At 42.3% G+C, this 17,737-nt stretch overlaps 2 pseudogenes across 1 annotated transcript; one reads left to right on the forward strand and one right to left on the reverse strand.

Moving 5' to 3' along the window:
- Window positions 1-9,767: 9,767 nt before the first annotated feature.
- Window positions 9,768-15,604, reverse strand: LOC111544180 (annotated as a pseudogene).
- On the forward strand, window positions 15,547-16,004 carry LOC111544197 (annotated as a pseudogene). The gene has a single exon (XR_002732063.2). The product of XR_002732063.2 is annotated as a cytochrome c oxidase subunit 7B, mitochondrial pseudogene (transcript).
- Window positions 16,005-17,737: the final 1,733 nt, after the last annotated feature.

Genomic DNA, 17,737 nt, shown 5'->3' on the forward strand with positions numbered 1-17,737 from the left:
ATAGTCATCAGTTCAAGCTATTGTATACTTATTAAATGATAAACCTAATTATCTCTTAATAATGAAGTGTTCTGTAATTCAAATTTTATAATTTATTTATTTATTTTTATTTATTTACTTATTTTTTTTTGAGACAGAGTCTCGCTCTGTCGCCCAGGCTGGAGTGCAGTGGCCAGATCTCAGCTCACTGCAAGCTCCGCCCCCGGGGTTTACGCCATTCTCCGGCCTCAACCTCCCGAGTAGCTGGGACTACAGGCGCCCGCCACCTCACCCGGCTCGTTTTTTGTATTTTTAGTAGAGACGGGGTTTCACCATGTTAGCCAGGATGGTCTCGATCTCCTGACCTCGTGATCCGCCCATCTCGGCCTCCCAAAGTGCTGGGATTACAGGCTTGAGCCACCGTGCCCGGCCTCAAATTTTATAATTTAAATGACTCTTTCCTTTTTCTCTCTGTTAGTCAAAAGTATTGTGATGATTTATAACCTAGTCCCACAAATTCGTCTCAAAGAAGGACTACTGTCATATATATGACAAATATATATATGACAAATGATATTAAATATGCAAGAATCCATCCCTTGAAATTTGGCACATTTGGTTGCTACCTGGCTTAAGTTCATAAACAATTACTGAAAATGACTAAAATTACATTTCTATAGTACTGTGAAGTGACAACATTTTTATATATATTAGAAGTGTCTCTACTATTCCTGGTTCCATTAGAAAGACATCTTTCTCTGTTTTTTCTGTTTATGGTTTTAATGTCCTTTTTTTTTTTTTTTTTTTACTGGCTTCAGAATTAATAAAATATAAGTGGAACCTAATTTTTAAATATTCATATTGACTGAGATAGCATACTTTTCAAATGTTGTTTACAGAAACAAGGTTTCACTGAGTCATGTTTACAATGAAGGAGAGGAGAGAAACATTTAAACAAAAAAAGCAGACTGCACTGGGTCTGTGCAGACAGACATTATGAAAACTTTCACAAACAGAGATGCTCAAAATCCTTCTTTAAATAGGGCTTTGCTCCTCATCTAGCACCAAATATAGCGCATACCAAAGTCATTAAAAACAAAGCCATTCTTTTAGCTCTGAGTGTAAAAGTGCATCTGCTGTTTTTCTCTGACAAGAAAAGGGAAATATTTTCACCATTTTTAACATGGTCAAAAAGAACCAAATGGATTTTTAGGGTGTTTTCCAAAAGTGAAGAAAATGGGAAGTGAGCTGTTACCAAATATGCAAGAATCTGGATAACTGAATGAATTTAAACCAAATATTATACATAAAACTTCAGTTTAGCAAAAATCAAAGTACAGTATGTTTCATGGGTTCAGAATTGCTGCTGAAACATAGGTATACATAGATCAGTTGTTACCCAATTTATATTGCTATAAATGCAATATTCATGTGAATATGCTAAGGCATATTAAGAGTATAAGTCTTCTCATGCCTATAATCCCAGCACTTTGGGAGACCAAAGCAGGTGGATCACCTGAGGTCAGGAGTTTGAGACCAGTCTGGTCCAACATGGTGAAACCCCGTCTCTACTAAAAATACAAAAATTAGCCAGGTGTGGTGGCACGTGCCTGTAATCCCAGCTACTTAGGAGGCTGAGGCAGGAGAATCGCTTAAACTCGGGACATGGAGGTTCCAGTGAGCTGAGATCATGCCATTGCACTCCAGCCTGGGTGACAAGAGCAAAAAACTGTCTCAAAAAAAAGTATAAGCCTTGCAGGCTGGGTGGGGTGGCTCACACCTATAATCCCAGCACTTTAGGAGGCTTGAGCCCAGGAGTTCAAGACCGGCCTGAGCAAAAGAGTGAGACCTAGTCTCAAAAAAAAAAAAAAAAAAAAAGGGAGGGAGGAAGGAAGGAAGATAGATAGATTAATCAGATAGCACTGGATCTTCCAAAACAAAAAAGTGTATAGGCCTTGTAAGCCAAGTACAGTATATTACAATGTTCTATTGTTAGACGTTATTATCAGTACTTTTGTATCTCTGTCCTTCTCTTGTCACACTTTACACTCTTTACACTAAGCAGAGCTTCCCAGTTAAGAAAACATTCAAAACACTTTCTTTAGTTGCCTTGAATGTGAGACACCTTGAATGAATTAAACCTGCTTGGTGCTACTAACACTCATGTTTCTATTGGCTGCTAGTGCTGACCGCAGGGTTGAGGAAGGTAGAAAGATACCCAGATTCCCTCCAAAAATAACCAACATGTTTGTAGAAGCAGTCACTGTCTTCACCACACTTCCCCTTTTTTTGGTTCAAGTCATTTCCTCCATGGGAAATTATCTGTAAATGAATCAGTCTTGTAGCCTAACAGGTTGCCTTTTCCTCGAAATTCTATTTACTTGGGATTCTTCCCTAATCTCTCCACCAAATGTATTTGGAGAAGGAGAAGGGTTTAGTCCTTCTCCTTCTCTGGTTAGCTCTGTGGTTAGAAATGTAAATAGTGAATTTAACGTGACTTCTCTGTGCTGTTTGGAAGGATTCTTGCAGCAAAATATCCCCCAACCATAAAAAGGCAAGGTGAGGTAATGCAAGGAATTAATCTAGCTGTAGATATGTGTATTGCTATAAATGTAAATAAATATCTGACAGGTGTGATTTAAGTTGTAAAAGAGTCTACTAAAACACAACTATTTTTTATTTAAAAAATCAGAAGGGGCAAGGTGGGGTGGCTCAACACCTGCAATCTCAACACATTGGGAGATCAAGGTGGAAGGATCACTTGAGGCCAGGAGTTCAAGACCAGCCTGGACAACATAGTGAGACCCCCAACTCTATGAAAAATCACAAAATTAAAATGAGCTGGGCATGGTGGCATGCACCTGTAGTCCCAGCTACTTGGTAAGCTGAGGTGGGAGGATCACTTGAGCCCAAGAGTTCAAAGCTGCCGTGAGCTGTGATCTTGGCACTGCACTCCAGCCTAGGCAACAGAGTGAGACCCTGTCTCAAAAAAAAACCAATAAAGGAGAACAGCTTCAGATTACCCGTTTGTGTTCCATTATATTCATAAGCCACGCATTTTACTGGGGCCTGGTTTCAAATTTGCAGTGCTTGCCTACACTCAGTGGCAGATATCTCCATTTCCAAAAGCCCTTTGGCTCTCTCTCTCAAAATAAATGAGGCCGAGAACGGTGGCTCACGCCTGTAATCCCAGCACGTTGGGAGGCTGAATTGGGTAGGTCACCTGAGGTCAGGAGTTCGAGACCAGCCTGGCCAACATGGTGAAACCCCATCTCTACTAAAAATACAAAAATTAGCCGGGCATGGTGGCACGTGCCTGTAATCCCAGCTAGTTGGGAAGCTGAGGCAAGAGAATCCCTTAAACCCAGAAGGCAGAGGTTACAGTGAGCCGAGATCATGCCATTGCACTCCAGCCTGGGTGACAGAGCGAGACTCCATCTCAATAAATAAATAAATAAATAAGAAAGATATATTTTTTCCTTAAAAAAGAAAATGAAAATCACACTATTTGTAGATGAAACCAAGTACATAGGTTAAAAATGTGAAGAAAGGGATGGAAGAGAAATCAGTCAGTGTGGATGCTATAGCTTTCAAGCCCAAGCAGTTGGGGAAATTAATGAGTTAAAGTGAGAGGACAGGTTTTATAATCTGCAAAGTGCTACAACAATGTCCGTGATTGGTATAGGTACAGGAACACAGAGAGGAAAAACTAGGAAAGGTGGATGTGGTTAGCAAGAAGAGCAATGAGTTCAGCTGGGAACTTCCCATCTTTAAGAGTGAGGTATAGAGATGTACCAGACACAGTGAAAGATTTCCACTTGGAAGTTGAGTAAGGTAGCTCACCTGGAGGCAGATTTAGGAGTCATCACATAGGGGTGATGTTTGAGTCTTTGAGCAAATAAGGGAATGTGGACAGGAAACATCATTAATGATGACAACCCCTTGAGTTTCACAATATAAATCTTTCCACTGCATTTTTCTCCAGTACATAGTCAATTGTTGAGGTCTTGTCTATGTCTGCCTTTTCTCTGTCCTTTGTTTTAGCTTATGCACTTCCAAAAAGTAAGAATGCGTCTGTTTAACTCACTTTGAACAGTAGAGAACTCAGTATCACTGGCACAGAGACTCTACAAGTGCAAAGTTCTTACCCAACGTGAGTTGGTTTGGCCTAAGCTTGGAGATGGAGGGTCTGGCTCCAGGATACAAAGCATGGAGCCAAGGGTAAGTGCAGAAGCAGGGCTTCAAAGAAAACCCTGCTTAGGCCAGGCACAGTGGCTCATGCCTGTAATTCCAACACTTTGGGAGGCTGAGGTGGGTGGATCACGAGGTCAGGAGTTTTCGTTTGTTTGTTTGTTTGTTTTTTGAGACAGAGTCTTGCTGTGTTGCCCAGGCTGGAGTGCAGTGGTACGATCTCGGCTCACTGCAAGTTGCGCCTCCCGGGTTCACACCATTCTCCTGCCTCAGCCTCCTGAGTAACTGAGACTAAAGGCATCTGCCACCACGCCCAGCTAATTTTTTGTATTTTTAGTAGAGATGGGATTTCACTTGTTAGCTAGGATGGTCTTGATCTCCTGACCTCGTGATCCACCCACCTCGGCCTCTCAAAGTGCTGGGATTATAGGCGTGAGCCACCGCGCCCAGCCAAGGTCAGGAGTTTGAGACCAGCCTGACCAACATGGTAAAACCTTGCCTCTACTAAAAATACAAAAATTAGCCAGGCGTGGTGGCACATGCTTATAATCCCAGCTACTAGGGAGGTTGAGGCAGGAGAATCGCTTGAACCTGGGAGGCAGAGATAGCAGTGAGCTGAGATCGTGCCACTGCACTCCACCCTGTCTCAAAAAAAAAAAAAAAAGAAAAAAAAAGAAAGAAAAGAAAGCCCTGCTCAGAAGGCAGCACCTATGAAGGTATGTGATTGTCTGGTGGAAACCACAAGATAGCAAATGGAATGGGTTAGACAAGGAGGGCACCAGGTCTAATGAATAAGGGGGAAAGGTATAACATATGACGGCTTCCCTAACCTCTAGCCCTCTAGTTCCACATTCCTGTCCCAGCACGGTTCTGACAGTCTCTTCACAGTTCACCCTGTATTGTAGGCTTTGGAATATGCCTCAGGGCATGTGTGTTCCTGTGCATCTCAGCTATTTTGTGCTGCTATAACAGAATACCACAGACTGGGTAATTTGTAATGAGTATACATTTATTGGCTCATGGTTCGGAAGTCCAGTGTCAAGGGGCTGGCATCTTGCGAGGACCTTCTTGCTGCATCATAGCATGGCAGAAGGTGTCACATGGTAGAAGGGCAAAAAGAGAGGGCAAGGGATAGGCAAGCCCACTCCCACAATAACAAACCCACTCCCATAATAACAAACCTACTCCCTTGATAACAACATTAGTCCATTCTTGAGGTGGGGCCCTTGTGATCTAAACACCTCTTAGATGTCCCACCTCCCAATACCACTACAATGCCAATTAAATTTCAACATGAGCTTTGGATAGGGAGAAACGTTCAAACCACAGCACTCTGTGTACTTTACTATCTTTCCTTAAAGTCAGTTGTGGTTTTGGCTGTCTGTGAATAACCAGATTGTAAGCTTCTCAAAGGCAGGGATGAAGCAGAAGCCCACTGTTCATGGCCTGTCCTGGAACATTGGAAGAACTCCAGCTTTCCTGCTCCCTGGGTCTGAATTAAGGACATCCCAAATTTAAGAACTTGGTTTACTACATCACAAGGGCATTGCCCTTGCTTTACTTTGTTCCTGACACTATTCCCTTCATTCCGCCAGGCAACCACCTCACTCTCCATCTAGTTATTTGCTTTCCTTATCCCTCACATCCAGTATCTTCTGATGTCCTTAGGCAATGTCTGCATCTTTCTTCTTTGACTCAGCACTCTCAGAAAACCATGCTTTGGAGCACATGCTTAACCTGGCCCTAAGATCTCTGCACTTTCCCTACAAACAGGCCCTGCCCAATGTGTCCCAGAAAGAGATCTGGTCATTTAGTGTTTGTCTATCTCCTCCCTTCTGGCCTGTGAATTCCACATTTCTGACAATCTTACCCTCACATCTTCTACTCTGAAGATGAGTGAAAAGTTGTGGATTGAAACCGTTCCAACTGTGATTAGAATGTATGTGGTCATGGCCGGGCGCGGTGGCTCAAGCCTGTAATCCCAGCACTTTGGGAGGCCGAGACGGGCGGATCATGAGGTCAGCAGATCAAGACCATCCTGGCTAACACGGTGAAACCCCATCTCTACTAAAAAATACAAAAAACTAGCCGGGTGAGGTGGCGGGCGCCTGTAGTCCCAGCTACTCGGGAGGCTGAGGCAGGAGAATGGCGTGAACCCGGGAGGCGGAGCTAGCAGTGAGCTGATATCCGGCCACTGCACTCCAGCCTGGGCGGCAGAGCAGGACTCCGTCTCAAAAAAAAAAAAAAAAAGAATGTATGTGGTCATTAGCAAACAAAATATAATAAAATATAACTCAAATGAATAAGTAAAAGCAGTTCATTTTCTGTGGCTATTCAGCTTTTCGGTTATAGTTGCCTCTTTTTGCATAAAATTAGAACTAGTTTGCTGTGTTTACAGAAAAGGCTTGCTTTGCCAAGAAAATTGGCAGAGAAAGTGTTCTTGCAATAAAAGGACACAACATTCTAATATCCTTTCCTAGTTCTGCCCTATAAAACGCAGTCTCTATTGCATTCCCAAGCATCAGGGAATTATAACTTCCCTCCATCACCACCAACACTGCTACAGACCAAGAAAGAAAAGCCAACATCTTTATTAACTCTTTGAATAAATTATTATTGTGTGCACATCAAGTGGTGGGAGCTGGGCTAGGCGTTGTGAGAGTTACAGTCACGTGGAAGCCATGATCCCTGGCCCACAGCTACTCACAGTCTAGCTGGGGAGATAAGACATGGCTATCAGCCACTATCAGGCAGTTGCCATAAATGCCGTGTACATGAGTGGTGGGATCTCAAGTGCCGTAGGATTTCAGAGGACGGGGAGAAGAAGTCTGGCTTAACAGAGGAAGTTTGAGTCTAGTTGGCCTTTTGTTTTCTCAATAAGTATTTATTGGGTGTCTCTGAGGACTGGACTGAGTTCCATGCCAATTGCTAAGGAACACAACAGTGGGCAAAACAGACATCGTCTGTGGCTCTGATGAGAACCTGTAGGGGAAAAGATATTAACCAGATGATCATACAATCATATAATTATACCACCTGCTAAATTATCTGAAGGAAGTAGAGGGGCCTACGGGGGCCTATGGGGTCAGGGAAGACTTCCCTATGGAAGGGATGTGGGAGCTAAGGTCTGTAGATAAGTAGGAGTTAACCAGGCCACAAAAGAAAAGAAAAGAAAAAAGAAAGGAAAGAGGGGAGTGAGCATTACAGACAAAGGGAACAGTACGTCCAAAGTTCTTGAGGTAGGAGTAAGCATGGCGATTTAAACAATGAGAAACGCTCTGTGTGTGCGGAGCAAAACTGACAGGGAGGGGAGAAGACTGGAGCCAGACCACCAGGATCTAGTGGGCCCTGGTAAGGACTTGGGTCTTGATCCCAAGAGGAATGAGAATCTACTGAAGGGATTTAATAAGAGGAGAAATGATCATATTTGCATATTAAAAACATATCCTGGCCAGGCACAATGGCTCATGCTTGTAATACCAGCACTTTAGGAGGCTGAGGCAGGAGGAGTGCCTGAGCCCAGGAATTTGAGACTAGCCTGGGCCACATCATGACATCCCGTCTCTGCAATAAATAAATAAATAAATAAATAAACTAAATAAATAAGCTGAGCTTGGTGGCACATGCCTGAGTCCCAGCTACTTTGGAGGCTGAGGCAGGAGGATCACTTGAACCCAAGAGTTTGAGGCTGCAGTGAACCATGATCACACCACTGCACTCCAGCCTGGGCAACAGAGACCCTGTCTAAATTAAAAAAAAAAAACAAGCCAGGTGTAGTGGCTCACACCTGTAATCCCAGCACTTTGGGAGGCTGAGGTGGGCAGATTACAAGCTCAGGAGTTTGAGATCAGCCTCACCAACATTGTAAAACCCCATCTTTACTAAAAATACAAAAATTAGCCAGGCATGGTGGCACACACCTGTAATCCTAGCTACTTGGGAGGCTGAGGCAGGACAATTACTTGAAACTGGGAAGTGGAGGTTGCAGTGAGCCGAGATCATGCTATTGTACTCCAGCCTTGGTGACAGAGCAAGCCTCCATCTCAAAAGAAGAAAACCAGCCAAATAAACCACAAAAAAAAAAAAAAAAAAAAAAAAATAGAATAACCAAATAGGTCAGGCATGTCAGCTCATGCCTGTAATCCCAGCATTTGGAGAGGCCAAAGCTGGCAGATCACTTGAGGTCAGGAGTTCAAGACCAGTCTGGGCAACATGATGAAACCCTGTCTCTACAAAAAATACAAAATTTAGCCGAGTGTGTTGGTGTGTGCCTGTAGTATCAGCTACTCAGGAGGCTGAAGCGGGAAGATCACTTGAGCCCTGGAGGCTGAGGCTGCAGTGAGCCGCGATCACACCACTGTACTCCAGCCTTGGCGACAGAGCAAGACCCTGTCTCAAAACAAAGCAAAACAAAAAACAAAACAGAAACATTATTCTGGCCACAGTGTGGGGAATGATTGGTTGTAGGGCTCTAGAGTAGTTGCAAAAGATCAACTGTAGGCAGTTATACTGATCCAGTCAGCAGATCATGGCGGAATTGGAGGAGAAAAGTGGATGTACGTGTCAGATACTTGAGAACAGAAAGCCGGTATCAGTTCTTAGGAACAGATCTTGAGAGCATGGAAGGTGTTTTCCTCAATCCCAGTGTTTCCTTCCTAGAAAGGAGTTTGTCTCAGCCCTTCTTCTTCCTCTTAAGAGTGAGCTGCCACAGAGAAGAATTCTCTGCAGGTCCTCCTGGCGTTGACGGAGCTGGGAGTGCTGCCCAGGAGTGGGTGGGTGAGTGGATCTCTGTCTTCGATTGTAGTTTGGATGCAGGTCCATTTGGCCCTCACACTGGATTAAGTCCTTAACACTTCTCTATCGGTAAAGCTAATATCTTGGCCACCATATTTACTCTTCAGTTTATTTCTCTAACTCTGGGCAGAGAGGAGAGAGACGCTATTTATTAGAGAGTATTTTTTTTTTTTTTGAGACAGAATCTTGCTCTGTTGCCCAGGCTGGAGTGCAGTGGCATGATCTCGGCTTGCTGCAACCTCTGCCTCCTGGGTTCAAGCAATTCTCCTACCTCAGCCTCCTGAGTCACTGGGACTACAGGTGCATACCACCAGGCCCGGCTAATTTTTGTATTTTCAGTAGAGATGGTGGTTTTACCATGTTGACCAGGCTGGTCTCAAACTCTTGAACTCAAGTGATCCGCTCACCTAGGCTTCCCAAAGTGCTGGGATTACAGGTGTGAGCCATCGTGGCTGGCCCTTCTTGAGACTCCAAACAGATTGGATATGGGTGACGGGGCTTGATGGAGGGATAAGATTTTTTTTTTTAAGTTTTAAAAGGAGTTTATTGAAGAATATTCTTAGGAAGCCAACAACTTTTGAATTGTCATTTTTTAAATGTTATTTTTTTTTCATGCTGTATAATAAAGGTAACGTGTAAGAGGCTATGAGTTACAAGCTTCTTCCTACTGGAATTCTCTGGGAGAGCACTGTATAGTCACTTCTGCAATGCTAAAATAATTTGTTTTAGGTTTCTTCTCTGCTTCTCTTCAAAAAGTGATGAATAATAACAGAAGACAGCATTAAAAACCCATTTTTTCCCCATCATTCTGTAGTATTGGAGCCAGTATTTTTACCATCACAGTCTACTATTTTTGCTTCATCCACTTTAATAAGTTCTGTCACCTCTCTGAATTCAACATCATTCAATACAAAAGTCCACAGATTATCACAGAATCTGTACATATTTAGAAAGCTCCTGAAATTGACTCTGTTCCTAACCCTCTGAGCCAATGCTGAATTTATAGCCTTATCAAACTGAAGTAGAATTTGTAGGTGGTCTGTTGAGACTGTGTGAGCTCATCTAGGATCACCTGAAGACTGTTTCCCAAAGCAGTATTTCTGTATAACTAATATGCCAGGGCTTAGGAAAAATTGCTCAAACTGCCTTTCTTTTTCCTTTTAGCCTTTTTTGTTTGTTTGCTTGTTTGTTTGTTTTTGAGATAGAGTCTTGCTCTGTCACTGACGCTTGAGGGCAGTGGCACGATCATGGTTCACTGCAGCCTCTGCCTCCCAGATTCAAGCAATTCTCCTGCCTCAGCCTTCAGAGTAACTGGGATTAGAGGCATGTACTACCATGCCCAGTTAACTTTTTTTTTTTTTTTTTGTATTTTTAGTAGAGACAGGGTTTCACCATGTTGGCCAGGCTGGTCTCCAACTCCTGGCCTCAAGTGATTTGCCCACCTCGGCCTCCCAAAATGCTGGGACTATAGCGTGAGCCACCACATCCAGCCTTCTTTTTCTTTTTCTTTTTCTTTGAGGCAGGGTCTTGCTCTGTTGCCCAGGCTGCAGTGCAGTGGCACAATCAAAGCTTACTGCAGCCTCGACCTCCTGGGTTCAAGCAATTCTCCCATCTCAGCCTCCTGAATAGCTGGGACCACAGGCACACACTACCATGCCTGACTTATTTTATCTTATTTTATTTTTTTCTTGAGATGAGGTCTCCCTATGTTGCCCAGGCTGGTCTTAAATTCTTGGGCTCAAGCAATACTCCTGCCTTGACCTCTCAAAGCACTAGGATTATAGGCATGAGACCCTACGCCTGGCCAAAAAATTGCCTCTGTTATTCAAGCTTGCATTGATGTACTGTGGGGAAAGGGCTTTCTGCTGCAGAGCAGACAGAAACCACCAGGAGCCCAGCAGGATCTTCCTACTTCCCAACCACAGAAACCCAGAGGAATACAATTTTGATAGAAATGGAAGGGAAGACATTGCAGGTGTGGGGACAACACAAGTAAAGAAGCAAGATGGCTGGGCACTGTGGCTCATGCCTGTAATCCCAACATTTTGGCAGGCTGAGGTGGGCAAATCACCTAAGGTTGGGAGTTCGAGACCAACATAGTGAAACCTCGTCTCTACTAAAAATACAAAATTAGCCAGGCATGGTGGCACATGTCTGTAATCCCAGCTACTCTGGACTCTGGAGACTGAGGCAGGAGAGTCACTTGAACCTGGGAGTTGGAGGTTGCAATGAACTGAGATTGTACCATTGCACTCCAACCTAGGCAACAGAAGAGTGAAATTCTGTCTCAAAAAAAAAAAAAAAAAAAAAAGAAGCAAGATGACAGAAAAGCATACAAGGTATGACTGTGGAAAACTGAATGAACCAATCCAACTAGAGCTGAAGATGTGTGTGAGGAAGTTAAAGTAGGGCTGGAAAGATGGTTGCATTCAGGTTATGGAAGGTGCAGAGGACCATGCTAGAATCTATGGATTTTATCTTATAAGCAAAGGAAAGTTACTGTAAGGTTTTCAAGTAGGCAGCATGAGCTAAACAACTTGTGGTGTATAGAGTAGATTAAGCACAGAAACCAGTAAGAAGATTATTACAAGGTCCTGAACTAGTGTGACAATGATAATGAAGGAATAAATGCAGACATGTGAAGGAAGAACTCATAGGTCTTTCTTGGAAGGTCAGATGGAATGAGTGAGGGACAAAAAGAATCCAAGATGGCTCCAGGGTTTGTGGTCTCGATGCCTGGAGAATGGGAGTGGCATATGAATGTCAGGAGGAAGATGATGAATTTGGCCTTAGGCGCACTAAATTTGGAATGGAAGAGGGCTATCCAGGTGGAAATGTCCCGTAAGCTTTTGGGCATGAGAAAGATGTGGATTTACAATTGTACGGAAACGATCCCTTACCCTATGGGGAAGAAGAGGAAAACCCCTCTGCAACATCCCCTTTCCCATCTGAATTTCCAGTGCCTAACATGCATGAGGAACTCTGTCATGCTTGTGAATTAATGATTGAAGAATGAAGGTTCTGTTCACTACTTTGGCTTGAGATGCAGTCTTCCCAGGGCAAGGGGCAACTGAGATTCCTAAAGAAGACCCTGATGTCTCTAACCAGAAAGGGGTCAGTGACAGGAGACAGAAGACAAAGTGAGGGACAGATAAGTGGCTGTCTCAGCATGTGGAGCTGACACTTAATGCCTATCTGTCAGGACATGGCTCCAGCATAACTTTCTTTTATGGCTACAGCGTAGCTTCTCTGGGTAGGGACTCCTAAAGAGACTGTTGATGTAAGTGGCTTCAGGCATCTATAAGCTTAATATACCTTCCAAGAGTGGGAGATAAGAAGATGGAAGAAGATGGTTTTCTCATCCAGACGCAAGAATACATTTTACTTAATGGGTTAAACACTTAAAAGTCAAGGATACAGAAACCATATTCAGTAAGGAAGGAACAGTCTTTTAAACAAATGTTGCTGGGAAAATTGGATATCTACATCCAAAAGAATGAAGCTGGATGCTTACCTTATACCATATACAAAAAAAGAAGTCAAAATGGATCAAAGACTTGAATTTGCCCGGGCGCGGTGGCTCATGACTGTAATCTCAGCATTTTGAGAGGCCGAGGCAGGCAGATCTCCTGAGGTCAGGAGTTCAAGACCAGCCTGGCAACATAGTGAAACTCCATCTCTACTAAAAATACAAAAAATGAGCCGGGCATGATGGTGGGCACCTGTAATCCCAGTTACTCGGGAGGCTGAGGCAGGAGAATTGCTTGAACCCAGAAGGCAGAGATTGTAGCGAACTGAGATCTCACCACTGCACTGCACTCCAGCCTGGGCTACACAGCAAGACTCCATCTATTAAAAAAAAATAAAAATTTAAAAATTTAAAAAAATACTTAAATTTAAGAGCTAAAAACTACAACTCTTAGAAGAAAACATAGAGGCAAACCTTTCTGACCTTGGATTTAGCAGTAGTTTCTTATATGTCATGCCAAAAGCACTGGCAACAACATAAAAATAGATAAATTAGACTTCATTAAAATTAAAAACTTTAAAATTAAATTAAATTAAATTAAACATTTTTGTGCATCAAAGGACATTATCAAGAGAGTGAAAAGATGATCCACAAAACAGGAAAATATTTGCAAAGCATATATCTGATAAGGGTTTAATATCCAGAGTATACATAAAAATCTCTTATAACTCAACAACAGGAAGACACACAACCCAATTTAAAAATAAGAAAAGAGGCCGGGCGCGGTGGCTCACGCCTGTAATCCCAGCACTTTGGGAGGCTGAGACAGGTGGATCACCTGAGGTCAGCAGTTAACAGTCTGGACAACATGGTAAAACCCTGTCTCTACAAAAAAGAAAAAAATACAAAAATTAACTGGGCATGGTGACCTGCACCTGTAATTCCAGCTACTCAGAAGACTAAGACAGGAGAATTGCTTGAATCCAAGAGGCAGAGGTTGCAGTGAGCCGAGATCGCGCCACTGCTCTCCAGTCTGCGTTACAGAGCAAGACTCCATCTCAAAATATAAAATAAAATAAAAAATAAATAAATATGAGGAAAGCACTTGACTAGACATTTCTCCATACAAATTGCCAAAAAGCACATGAAAACATGTTCATCATAATCAGGCATTAGGAAAATGTAAACTGAAACCACAATGAGATACCACTTCACATCTAGTAGTGTGGCTATAAATTTTTTTTTTTTTTTTTTTTTTTTTTTAGTCGGAGTCTCGCTCTGTCGCTAGGCTGGAGTGCAGTGGCGCGATCTTGGCTCACTGCAACCTTCCCCTCCCAGGTTCAAGCAATTCTCCTGCCTCAGCCTCCTGAGTAGCTGGGATTACAGGCACATGCCACCATGTCTGGCTAATTTTTGTATTTTTAGTAGAGATGGGCTTTCACCATGTTGGTCAGGCTGGTCTCGAACTCCTGACCTCATGATCTGCCTGCTTCAGCCTCCCAAAGTGCTGGGATTACAGGCGTGAGCCACCAGGCCCGGCCATAAATTTTTGTTTTAACTGAAAATAACCAAGCATTGGAGATCATTTGGAGAATCTGGAGCCCTTGTGGTATTGCTGGTGGGAATGTAAAATAGTACATCCACTGTGAAACACAGCCTGGCAGTTCCTCCAAACGTAGAACATAGAATTACCATATGATATAGTAAGTCCACTCTGTTAGTCAGCTCTGGCAGCTATAACAAAATGTCATAAACTAGGTAGCATAAACAACAAACATTTATTTTTTTGTTTGTTTTTTCTTGAGACAGGGTCTCTGTCGTTCAGGCTGCAGTGCAGTGATGCCATCTCAGCTCACTGCAAAATCCGCTTCCCAGGTTCAAGCAACTATCCTGCCTCAGCCTCCCAAGTAACTGGGACTATAGGCGCCTGCCACCACACCTGGCTAATTTTTTGTATTTTTAGTAGATATGGGGTTTCGCCAGGTTGGCCAGACTGGTCTTGAACGCCTGACCTCAAGTGATCCACCCACCTCGGCCTCCCAAAGTGCTGGGATTACAGACATGGGCCAACACGCCCAGCCACAGACATTTATTTCTCACAGTTCGGAGCCTGGAAGTCTGAGATCAAGGCACTGGAAGTTCCGTGTCTGGTGAGGGCCACTTCCTGGTTCATAAAGGGCAGTCTTCTTGCTGTGTCCGTACATGGCAGAGAAGAGACACAAGCTCTCTTGGGACTCTTGTAAGGACACTAATCCCATTCATAAAGGCTCCACTGTCATGAGTGCATCTGATCCTAATTACCTAATTATCCTAATTACCTGCCAAAGACCCCACCTGCTTGCAAAATCCATATGCTGAAATCCCACCCCATCACATTATGGGGTGGGATACAAGCATATGGATTTTGAGAGGATACAAGCATTCGATTCTGTAGCACATTCTTTGGTACATACTCCAAATAATTGAAAGCAGGGACTCAAACAGGTTCTTGTATATCAATGTTTACAGCAGCATTTTTCACAATAGGCAAAGGCAGAGGCACCCCAAGTGTCTATCAACAGAGTCGAATGGATTTTTAAAATGTATTATATACATACAATAGAATATTACTCAGCCTTAAAAAGGAATGAAATCCTGATACATGCTACAACATGGATGAACCTTGAAGACATTAATGAAATAAGTCAGACATTAGCCAGGTGTGGTGGTGCACACACGAGTAGTCCCAGCCACTCAGGAGGCTGAGGCAGGAGGATCCCTTGAGCCCAGAAGTTTGTGGCTACAGTCAGCTATGACTATGGCACTGCACTTAGTAACAAAGCAAGATGAAAGAAAGAAAGAGAGAGAGAGAGACAGAGAAAGAAAGAGAGAGAGAGAGAAAGAGAAAGAAAGAAAAGAAAGAAAGAAAGAAAGAAAGAAAGGAAGGAAAGAAAGGAAAGAAAGAAAGAAAAAGAAAGGAAAGGAAAGGAAGAAAGGAAGAAAGGAAGAGAAAAGAAGTAGGAAGGAAGGAAGGAAAGAAAAGAAGAAAAGAAAGAAAAAGAACCAGACACCAGACATAGGAAGACAAATCTTGCATGATTCACTTGCATTAGAATATCTAGAATAGATTTTTGTTTTTCAGCTCTCTTCAAGGGTACCTGAAGCGAATTTGCACCAAAGCAGCAGCTCCATTGTCGCAGCTCTAGCTTCACCTTCACGATGTTTCCCTTGGTCAAAAACGCACTAAATCGTCTCCAAGTTTGAAGCATTCAGCAAACAATGGCAAGGCAGAGCCACCAGAAACATACACCTGATTTTCATGACAAATACGGTAATGCTGTATTAGCTGGTGGAGCCACTTTCTGTATTGCTACATGGACATTTGTAGCAACACAAATCGGAATAGAATGGAACCTGTCCCCTGTTGGCAGAGTTACCCCAAAGGAATGGAGAAATCAGTAATCATCCCAGCTGGTGTAATAATGAATTGTTTAAAAAACAGCTCATAATTGATGGCAAATTATAGCACTGTGTACCCATTAAGATATGGCATTATTGAAGAAATAAAGTACATTTGAAACCTTAAAAAAAATATATCTAGAATAAATAAATTCATAGAAATGGAAAGTCAAACAGAGGCTCCTAAGGAGTGAGGTAAGGGTAAATAAGGAGTTATTGCTTAATAGGTGCAGAATTTCGTTTAGGGTGATGAAAAAGTTTTAGAAATAGACTTGTGATGGTTGCACAACATGACACTACATTTTAAAATGGTTAAAATTGCAAATACTGGGGCCAGGTGTGGTGGCTCACACCTGTAACCCCAGCACTTTGGGAGGACGAGGCGGGTGGATCATCTGAGGTCAGCAGTTCTCCGAGACCAGCCTGGCCAACACGGTGAAACCCTGTCGCCACTAAAACTACAAAAATTAGCCAGGCATAGTGGTGCATGCCTGTAACCTCAGCTACTCAGGAGGCCGAGGCACGAGAATCGCTTGAACCCGGGAGGCAGAGGTTACAGTGAGCCAAGATCACACCACTGCACTCCAGCCTGGGTGACAAAGCAATATTCCTTCTCAAAAAAAAAAAAAAAAAAAAAAAAAAAGAATTGCAAATATTTTACCACAAGAATATCAAGAAGATTCCTTTCACTATTAATTAAACATAATAATCATAGCTGTCATTTATCAAGTGCTTCCTACATGCCAGGAGCTTTACCAGGATTATTTTATTTATCCTCCTCAGAACCCTATAAGGGACGTGTATTATTAGCCTTATGTGATATACAAGGAAACTAAGGCTTACAGAAGTTAAATAATTTTCCCAGGGTCACAAAGCTGGTAAATAATCAGTTCAAACCTAAAATGATTTCAAGTTATTTACTTGGAAGTTAAAGGAATTATTATTTATTTATTTTTGCTTGAAGTTAAAGTTTGTATCTGAAAATAATTTTTTTTAAAATAGGACTAATAATTATGTGGTTTTCAAACAACACTGAAATACCAGTTTTTGCTTGTGGAATTGTAAACTTTTAAAAATACATGACAAGCAATGTTTTTCAGGATTAATGAATCAGAAACCTTTGAACAACAATTTGGCAATTTAACTTGATACAATCCTTTAAGAAAGATATTTGGCAATACATACCAGATTTTTTTTTTTTTTTTTGAGACGGAGTTTTGCTCTTGTTGCCCAGGCTGGAGTGCAATGGCGCGATCTCAGCACACCGCAACCTCCCCCTCCCAGGTCCAAGTGACTCTCCCACCTCAGCCTCCTGAGTATCTGGGATTACAGGCGCGTGCCACCATGCCTGGCTAATTTTTTAAATTTTTTGTAGAGATGAGGTTTCTTCATGTTGGGCAGGCTGGTCTCGAACTCCTGACCTCAGGTGATCCGCCCGCCTCGGCCTCCCAAAGTGCTGGGATTACAGGCGTGAGCCACCGCGCCTGGACAATATATATCAGATTATTAAACATTCATTTTCAAAGTAGTTTTACTTCTAGAAATGGGTTCTAAACTAGATACTGTGTACAGAAAGAAATTTTTTATGCAAAGGTGTTCATTGAAGTTTTATTTATAAAATGACAAAAAAAGTAAAAAAAATCTAAACTGTCAAACAATTTTTGAATGCTTATTAAAGTTATTATATATTTTTTCAATGGAATATCATTTCTTTAAAATATCTACTTATGTAATATGGGGAAATACTTTTTTACAATGTTAAGTTTTTAAAACTACATATAAAATTGGGTGTCCAGTGCAAGTATAATTCAGTAAAAATATACAGAAGAAAAAAATCACTTTAAACCAAAAATATAAATATGAGAT

Source organism: Piliocolobus tephrosceles, chromosome 7 (genome assembly GCF_002776525.5).
Source record: "Piliocolobus tephrosceles isolate RC106 chromosome 7, ASM277652v3, whole genome shotgun sequence".
NCBI classification, from domain to species: domain Eukaryota; kingdom Metazoa; phylum Chordata; class Mammalia; order Primates; family Cercopithecidae; genus Piliocolobus; species Piliocolobus tephrosceles.